Here is a 10000-nt window from a genome sequence, read left to right as displayed (position 1 = left end):
AAAACAGAGTCAGACAGACAGACAGGGAGACAGAAAGACAGCCAGACAGAGAGACAGATAGAGAGAGACATACAAACCAGGACAGACTGACAGAATAACAGAGATGGACAGACAGAGAGAAGAGACAGAGAGATAGACAGAGAGACAGACAGGGAGAGACTGACAGACAGACAAAAAGAGAGACAGACAGAGAGACAGACACAGACAGAGACAGAGACACAGAGAGACAGACAGAGAGACAGACAGACAGACAGACAGAGAGGCAGACAGAGACAGAGAGACAGAGCGACAGAGAGAGAGACAGACAGAGAGACAGAAAGTGACTGACAGGCAGACAGACAGAGAGAGACAGAAAGAGGGACAGAGGGAGAATGTCTGTCAAACAGAGAGAAAGACAGAGAGAGAGAGACAGACAGAGAGAGACAGTGACAGGGAGAGAGACGGAGAAAGACAGACAGAGAAAGACAGACAGACAGAGAGAGAAAGAGAGAGAGAGAGAGGCATACAGACAGAGAGTGAGACAGGCAGACAGAAAGATAGAGACAGGCAAGCAGACAGAGAGAGGGACAGAGAAACAGACAGAGAGAAAGTGACAGAGAGAGAGAGAGACAAACAGACAGAGACAGAGATAGAAAGACAGATAGAGACAAAAAGAAAAACAGAGACAGACAGACAGACAGAGAGACAGACGTACAGACAGACAGAGAGACAGACAGAGAGTGAGACATACAAACCAGGACAGACTGACAGACTAACAGAGAGAGAGACATAAAGACAGAGAGAGAGACAGACAGAGAGTCAGACAGAGAGACAGAGAGGGAGAGACAAACAGAGAGAGAGGGAGAGACTGACAGACAGACAGACAGAGAGACAGACAGACAGACAGAGAGAATAACAGAGACAGAGACACAGAGAGACAGACAGAGAGACAGACACAGACAGAGAGACAGAGCAACAGAGAGAGAGACAGACAGAGAGACAGAAAGTGACTGACAGACAGACAAAGAGAGAGAGACAGAAAGAGAGACAGAGGGAGAAGGTCTGTCAGACAGAGAGAAAGACAGAGAGACAGACAGAGAGAGAAAGAGAGACAGAGAGACAGACAGAGAGACAGACAGACAGACAGACAGAGAGGCAGACAGAGACAGAGAGTCAGAGCGACAGAGAGAGAGACAGACAGAGAGACAGAAAGTGACTGACAGACAGACAGAGAGAGAGAGAGAAAGACAGAGAGACAGAGGGAGAATGTCTGTCAAACAGAGAGAAAGACAGAGAGAGAGAGACAGACAGAGAGAGACAGTGACAGGGAGAGAGACGGAGAAAGACAGACAGAAAGAGAGAGAAAGAGAGAGAGAGAGACAGGCAGACAGACAGAGAGTGAGACAGGCAGACAGAAAGATAGAGACAGGCAAGCAGACAGAGAGAGGGACAGAGAAACAGACAGAGAGAAAGTGACAGAGAGAGAGAGAGAGACAGGCAGAGACAGAGATAGAAAGACAGATAGAGAGAAAAAGAAAAACAGAGACAGACAGAGAGACAGACAGACAGACAGAGAGACAGACAGACAGACAGAGAGAGAGACAGACAGAGAGACAGACAGAGAGTGAGACATACAAACCAGGACAGACTGACAGACTAACAGAGAGAGAGACATAAAGACAGAGAGAGAGACAGACAGAGAGTCAGACAGAGAGACAGACAGGGAGAGACAAACAGAGAGAGAGGGAGAGACTGACAGACAGAGAGACAGAGAGACAGACAGAGAGAATAACAGAGACAGAGACACAGAGAGACAGACAGAGAGACAGAAAGTGACTGACAGACAGACAGAGAGAGAGAGAGACAGAAAGAGAGACAGAGGGAGAAGGTCTGTCAAACAGAGAGAAAGACAGAGAGAAAGAGACAGAAAGAGAGAGACAGTGACAGGGAGAGAGACGGAGAAAGACAGACAGAGAAAGACAGACAGACAGAGAGAGAAAGAGACAGAGAGAGACAGGCAGACAGACAGAGAGTGAGACAGGCAGACAGAGACAGAGATAGAAAGACAGATAGAGACAAAAAGAAAAACAGAGTCAGACAGACAGACAGGGAGACAGAAAGACAGCCAGACAGAGAGACAGACAGAGAGAGACATACAAACCAGGACAGACTGACAGAATAACAGAGATGGACAGACAGAGAGAAGAGACAGAGAGATAGACAGAGAGACAGACAGGGAGAGACAAACAGAGAGAGAGAGAGAGAGACAGACAGAGAGAGACAGACAGACAGACAAAAAGAGAGACAGACAGAGAGACAGACACAGACAGAGACAGAGACACAGAGAGACAGACAGAGAGACAGACAGACAGACAGACAGAGAGGCAGACAGAGACAGAGAGACAGAGCGACAGAGAGAGAGACAGACAGAGAGACAGAAAGTGACTGACAGGCAGACAGACAGAGAGAGACAGAAAGAGGGGCAGAGGGAGAATGTCTGTCAAACAGAGAGAAAGACAGAGAGAGAGAGACAGACAGAGAGAGACAGTGACAGGGAGAGAGACGGAGAAAGACAGACAGAGAAAGACAGACAGACAGAGAGAGAAAGAGAGAGAGAGAGAGAGGCATACAGACAGAGAGTGAGACAGGCAGACAGAAAGATAGAGACAGGCAAGCAGACAGAGAGAGGGACAGAGAAACAGACAGAGAGAAAGTGACAGAGAGAGAGAGAGACAAACAGACAGAGACAGAGATAGAAAGACAGATAGAGACAAAAAGAAAAACAGAGACAGACAGACAGACAGAGACTCAGACAGACAGACAGACAGAGAGACAGACAGAGAGTGAGACATACAAACCAGGACAGACTGACAGACTAACAGAGAGAGAGACATAAAGACAGAGAGAGAGACAGACAGAGAGTCAGACAGAGAGACAGAGAGGGAGAGACAAACAGAGAGAGAGGGAGAGACTGACAGACAGACAGACAGAGAGACAGACAGACAGACAGAGAGAATAACAGAGACAGAGACACAGAGAGACAGACAGAGAGACAGACACAGACAGAGAGACAGAGCGACAGAGAGAGAGACAGACAGAGAGACAGAAAGTGACTGACAGACAGACAAAGAGAGAGAGACAGAAAGAGAGACAGAGGGAGAAGGTCTGTCAGACAGAGAGAAAGACAGAGAGACAGACAGAGAGAGAAAGAGAGACAGAGAGACAGACAGAGCGCCAGACAGACAGAGAGTGCAAGAGAGACAGTCAGAGATAAAGAGAGACAGACAGACACATACAGAGAGACTGAGATACAGTATGACAGACAGAGACAGACAGACAGAGAGAGAGACAGACTGACAGAGACAGACAGACAACAAAACAGACAGAGGAGAGAGACAGTGAGAGAGAGAGAGACAGAGAGAGAGAGAGAGAGAGAGAGACAGGCAGAGTGAGAGAGAGAGAGAGACAGGCCGAGAGAGAGATAGACAGGCAGACAGACAGAGAGTGAGACAGACAGAGGGAGCGTGACAGACAGACAGACAGACAAAGAGAGAGACAGACAGGGAGAGACAAACAGAGAGTGAGAGACAGACAGACAGAGACAGTCAGACAGATCAAGAGAAAGACAGAGAGACAGAGACAGACAGAGAGACAGACAGAGACAGAGAGACAGAGCAAGAGAGACAGAGAGAGAGAGACAGACAAACAGAGAGACAGAATGAGACCAACAATCAGACAGAGAGACAGACAGAGAGAGAGAGACAGACAGACACAGAGAGACAGAGAGAGAGACAGACAGGCAGAGAGAGACAGAAAGAGAGAGAGAGCGACAGACAGAGAGACAGAGACACAAAGAGACAGACAGAGAGACAGACAGAGCCATGAGACAGAGATAGAGAGACAGACAGACAGAGAGAGACAGACAGACAGAGAGACAGAAAGAAACTGACAGAAAGACAGAGAGAGAGAGACAGAAAGAGAGACAGAGGGAGACGGTCTGTCAGACAGAGAGAAAGACAGAGAGAGAGAGAGACAGACAGACAGAGAGAGACAGAGAGAGCGACGGAGAAAGACAGACAGAGAAAGACCGACAGAGAGAGAAATAGAGACAGAGAGACAGACAGAGCGCAAGACAGAAAGAGAGTGCGAGAGAGACAGTCAGAGATAAAGAGAGACAGACAGAGAGACTGAGATATAGTAAGAAAGGGAGGCACAGAGACAGACAGACAGACAGAGAGAGAGAGAGAAAGGCAGAGAGAGAGAGAGAGAGACAGGCAGAGAGAGAGAGCGAGACAGGCAGACAGACAGAGAGTGAGACAGGCAGACAGAAAGATAGAGACAGGGAAGCTGACAGAGAGAGAGACAGACAGAGAGAGAAAGAGAGACAGAGAGACAGACAGAGAGTCAGACAGACAGAGAGTGCGAGAGAGACAGTCAGAGATAAAGAGAGACAGACAGACACATACAGAGAGACTGAGATAAAGTAAGACAGAGAGAGAAAGACAGAAAGAGACAGCGACAGACAGACAGAGAGATAGACAGACAGAGACAGACTGACAACGAAACAGACAGAGAGAGAGAGACAGACAGAGAGAGACAGAGAGAGAGACAGGCCGAGAGAGAGACAGAGAGGCAGGCAGACAGAGAGTGAGACAGGCAGACAGAAAGACAGAGACAGGCAGGCAGACAGAGAGAGAGTGACAGACAGACAGACAGAGAGAGACAGACAGGGAGAGGCAAACTGAGAGATAGAGAGGCAGACAGACAGAGAGAGTGACAAACAGTCAGAGAGACAGACAGATAGATAGAGAGACAGATGCAGAGAGAGAGACAGACAGACAGAGAGAGAGACAGAAGGAGAGACAGACAGAGAGAGACAAACAGAGAGGGAGAGAGACAGACAGACAGACAGAAAGACAGACAGACAGAGAGACAGACAAACCAGGACAGAGTGACAGACTAACAGAGAGAGAGAGAGACAGACAGAGAGAGAGACAGACAGGGAGAGACAAACAGAGAGAGAGAGAGACAGACAGAGAGACAGACAGAGAGACTAACAGAGAGAGACAGACAGAGTGACAGAGAGAGAGAGACAGACAGGGAGAGACAAACTGAGAGAGAGGGAGACAGACAGACAGACAGACTGACAGACAGGGAGAGAGACAGACAGGGAGAGACAAACAGAGAGAGAGAGACCGACAGACAGAGAGACAGACAGAGAGACAGAAAGACACAGACAGACAGACAGACAGAGAGACAGAAAGAGAGACAGAGGGAGACAGACTGTCAGACAGAGAGAGAGAAAGACAGACAGAGACAGAGAGAGATGGAGAAAGACAGACAGAGAGAGACAGACAGACAAACAGAGAGAAAAAGAGGAACAGAGAGACAGACAGACAGACAGAGAGACAAACAGAGAGAGAGAGACAGAGAGTGCGAGAGAGACAGTCAGAGATAAAGAGATAAAGAGAGACAGACAGAGACAAACAGAGAGACTGAGATACAGTAAGACAGAGAGACACAGAGACAGACAGACAGAGAGAGACAGACTGAGAGAGACAGACAGACAGAGAGAGAGGGACAGACAGGCAGAGAGAGAGAGAGACATGCAGACAGAAAGAGAGTGAGACCAGCAAACAGAAAGATGGAGACAGGGAAGCAGACAGAGAGAGAGAGAGAGACAGAGAGACAGAGAGAGAGAAAGTGACAGAGAGATAGAGACAGACAGACAGACAGAGAGACAGAGAGACAGAGAGCCAGACAGACAGAGAGTGAGACATACAAATCAGGAGAGACTGACAGACTAACAGAGAGAGAGACATAAAGACAGAGAGAGAGACAGACAGAGAGACAGACACAGAGACAGACAGGGAGAGAAAAACAGAGAGAGAGGGAGAGACAGACAGACAGACAGAGAGACAGACAGACAGACAGAGAGAATAACAGGGACAGAGACACAGAGAGACAGACAGAGAGACAGACACAGAGAGACAGACAGAGAGACAGAAAGTGACTGACAGACAGACAGAGAGAGAGAGAGACAGAAAGAGAGAGAGAGGGAGAAGGTCTGTCAAACAGAGAGAAAGACAGAGAGAAAGAGACAGAAAGAGAGAGACAGTGACAGGGAGAGAGACGGAGAAAGACAGACAGAGAAAGACAGACAGACAGAGAGAGAGATAGAAAGACAGATAGAGACAAAAAGTAAATCAGAGACAGACAGACAGAGAGACAGACAGACAGAGAGACAGAAAGACAGCCAGACAGAGAGAGACATACAAACCAGGACAGACTGACAGACTAACAGAGAGAGAAACAGATGGACAGACAGAGAGAAGAGACAGAGAGATAGACAGAGAGACAGATAGACAAACAGACAGAGAGACAGACAGGGAGAGACAAACAGAGAGAGAGAGAGAGACAGACAGACAGACAGAGAGAGACAGACAGACAGACAAAAAGAGAGACAGACAGAGAGACAGACACAGACAGAGACAGAGAAACAGAGAGATAGACAGAGAGACAGACAGACAGACAGACAGAGAGGCAGACAGAGACAGAGAGACAGAGCGACAGAGAGAGAGACAGACAGAGAGACAGAAAGTGACTGACAGACAGACAGAGAGAGAGAGAGACAGAAAGAGAGACAGAGGGAGAATGTCTGTCAAACAGAGAGAAAGACAGAGAGAGAGAGACAGACAGAGAGAGACAGTGACAGGGAGAGAGACGGAGAAAGACAGACAGAAAGAGAGAGAAAGAGAGAGAGAGAGACAGGCAGACAGACAGAGAGTGAGACAGGCAGACACAAAGATAGAGACAGGCAAGCAGACAGAGAGAGGGACAGAGAAACAGACAGAGAGAAAGTGACAGAGAGAGAGAGAGACAGGCAGAGACAGAGATAGAAAGACAGATAGAGAGAAAAAGAAAAACAGAGACAGACAGACAGACAGAGAGACAGACAGACAGACAGAGAGACAGACAGACAGACAGAGAGACAGACAGACAGACAGAGAGAGAGACAGACAGAGAGTGAGACATACAAACCAGGACAGACTGACAGACTAACAGAGAGAGAGACATAAATACAGAGAGAGAGACAGACAGAGAGTCAGACAGAGAGACAGACAGGGAGAGACAAACAGAGAGAGAGGGAGAGACTGACAGACAGAGAGACAGAGAGACAGACAGAGAGAATAACAGAGACAGAGACACAGAGAGACAGACAGAGAGACAGAAAGTGACTGACAGACAGACAGAGAGAGAGAGAGACAGAAAGAGAGACAGAGGGAGAAGGTCTGTCAAACAGAGAGAAAGACAGAGAGAAAGAGACAGAAAGAGAGAGACAGTGACAGGGAGAGAGACGGAGAAAGACAGACAGAGAAAGACAGACAGACAGAGAGAGAAAGAGACAGAGAGAGACAGGCAGACAGACAGAGAGTGAGACAGGCAGACAGAGAGAGAGATAGAAAGACAGATAGAGACAAAAAGAAAAACAGAGTCAGACAGACAGACAGGGAGACAGAAAGACAGCCAGACAGAGAGACAGACAGAGAGAGACATACAAACCAGGACAGACTGACAGAATAACAGAGAGAGAAAGAGATGGACAGACAGAGAGAGAGACAGAGATAGACAGAGAGACAGATAGACAGACAGACAGGAAGAAACAAATAGAGAGAGAGACAGACAGACAGACAGAGAGACAGACAGACAGAAAGAGAAACAGACAGAGAGACAAAGACACAGACAGAGACAGACAGAGACAGAGAGACAGAGCGACAGACACAGAGAGAGAGAGAGAAAGAGAGACAGAAAGAGCCTGAAAGACAGACAGACAGAGAGACAGAAAGAGAGAAAGAGGGAGACGGCCTGTCAGACAGAGAGAAAGACAGAGAGACAGACAGAGAGAGAAAGAGAGACAGAGAGACAGACAGAGCGCCAGACAGACAGAGAGTGCAAGAGAGACAGTCAGAGATAAAGTGAGACAGACAGACATATACAGAGATACTGAGATACAGTAAGACAGACAGAGACAGACAGACAGAGAGAGAGACAGACAGACAGAGACAGACAGACAATAAAACAGACAGAGAGAGAGAGACAGTGAGAGAGAGAGAGACAGAGAGAGAGAGAGAGAGAGACAGGCAGAGTGAGAGAGAGAGAGAGACAGGCCGAGAGAGAGACAGACAGGCAGACAGAGAGTGAGACAAGCAGAGAGAAAGACAGAGACAGGCAGGCAGACAGAGAGAGAGACAGACAGAGAGAGCGTGACAGACAGACAGACAGACAAAGAGAGAGACAGACAGGGAGAGACAAACAGAGAGTGAGAGACAGACAGACAGAGAGAGACAGACAGACAGATCAAGAGAAAGACAGAGAGACAGAGACAGAAGAGAGACAGACAGAGACACAGAGAAAGAGCAAGAGAGACAGAGAGAGAGAGAGACACAAACAGAGAGACAGAATGAGACCAACAATCAGACAGAGAGACAGACAGAGAGAGACAGACAGACAGACACAGAGAGACAGAGAGAGAGACAGACAGGCAGAGAGAGACAGAAAGAGAGAGAGAGCGACAGACAGAGAGACAGAGACACAAAGAGACAGACAGAGAGACGGACAGAGACAGAGAGACAGAGATAGAGAGGCAGACAGAGAGAGACAGACAGACAGACAGACAGAAAGAAACTGAGAGACAGACAGAGAGAGAGAGACAGAAAGAGAGACAGAGGGAGACGGTCTGTCAGACAGAGAGAAAGACAGAGAGAGAGAGAGACAGAGAGAGAGAGACAGAGACAGAGAGAGAGACGGAGAAAGACAGACAGAGAAAGACCGACAGAGAGAGAATTAGAGACAGAGAGACAGACAGAGCGCAAGACAGACAGAGAGTGCGAGAGAGACTGTCAGAGATAAAGAGAGACTGAGATACAGTAAGACAGAGAGGCACAGAGACAGACAAACAGACAGAGAGAGAGAGAGAAAGGCAGAGAGAGAGAGAGACAGGCAGAGAGAGAGCGAGACAGGCAGACAGACAGAGAGTGAGACAGGCAGACAGAAAGATAGAGACAGGGAAGCTGACAGAGAGAGAGACAGACAGAGAGAGAAAGAGAGACAGAGAGACAGACAGAGCATCAGACAGAGAGTGCGAGAGAGACAGTCAGAGATAAAGAGAGACAGACAGACAGACACACACAGAGAGACTGAGATAAAGTAAGACAGAGAGAGAAAGACAGAAAGAGACAGCGACAGACAGTCAGAGACAGACAGACAGAGAGATAGACAGACAGAGACAGACCGACAACGAAACAGACAGAGAGAGACAGACAGAGAGAGAGAGACAGACAGAGAGAGACAGAGAGAGAGAAAGGCCGAGAGAGAGACAGAGAGGCAGGCAGACAGAGAGTGAGACAGGCAGACAGAAAGACAGAGACAGGCAGGCAGACAGAGAGAGAGTGACAGACAGACAGAGAGAGAGAGACAGACAGACAGAGAGAGACAGACAGACAGGGAGAGGCAAACTGAGTGATAGAGAGGCAGACAGACAGAGAGAGAGACAAACAGTCAGAGAGACAGACACATAGATAGAGAGACAGATGCAGAGAGAGAGACAGACAGAGAGAGAGAGACAGAAAGAGAGACAGACAGAGAGAGACAAACAGAGAGGGAGAGAGACAGACAGACAGACAGAAACACAGACAGACAGAGAGACAGACAAACCAGGACAGAGTGACAGACTAACAGAGAGAGAGAGACAGACAGAGAGAGAGACAGACAGGGAGAGACAAACAGAGAGAGAGAGAGAGACAGACAGAGAGACAGACAGAGAGACTAACAAAGAGAGAAAGACAGAGCGACAGAGAGAGAGAGACAGACAGGGAGAGACAAACTGAGAGAGAGGGAGACAGACAGACTGACAGACAGGGAGAGAGACAGACAGGGAGAGACAAATAGAGAGAGAGAGACCGACAGACAGAGAGACAGACAAAGAAAGATAGAGAGAGAGAGAGGCAGACAGACAGGGAGA

This window comes from Carcharodon carcharias, chromosome 14, assembly GCF_017639515.1.
Source record: "Carcharodon carcharias isolate sCarCar2 chromosome 14, sCarCar2.pri, whole genome shotgun sequence".
Taxonomy (NCBI): domain Eukaryota; kingdom Metazoa; phylum Chordata; class Chondrichthyes; order Lamniformes; family Lamnidae; genus Carcharodon; species Carcharodon carcharias.
This window is presented reverse-complemented; position numbering follows the sequence as displayed.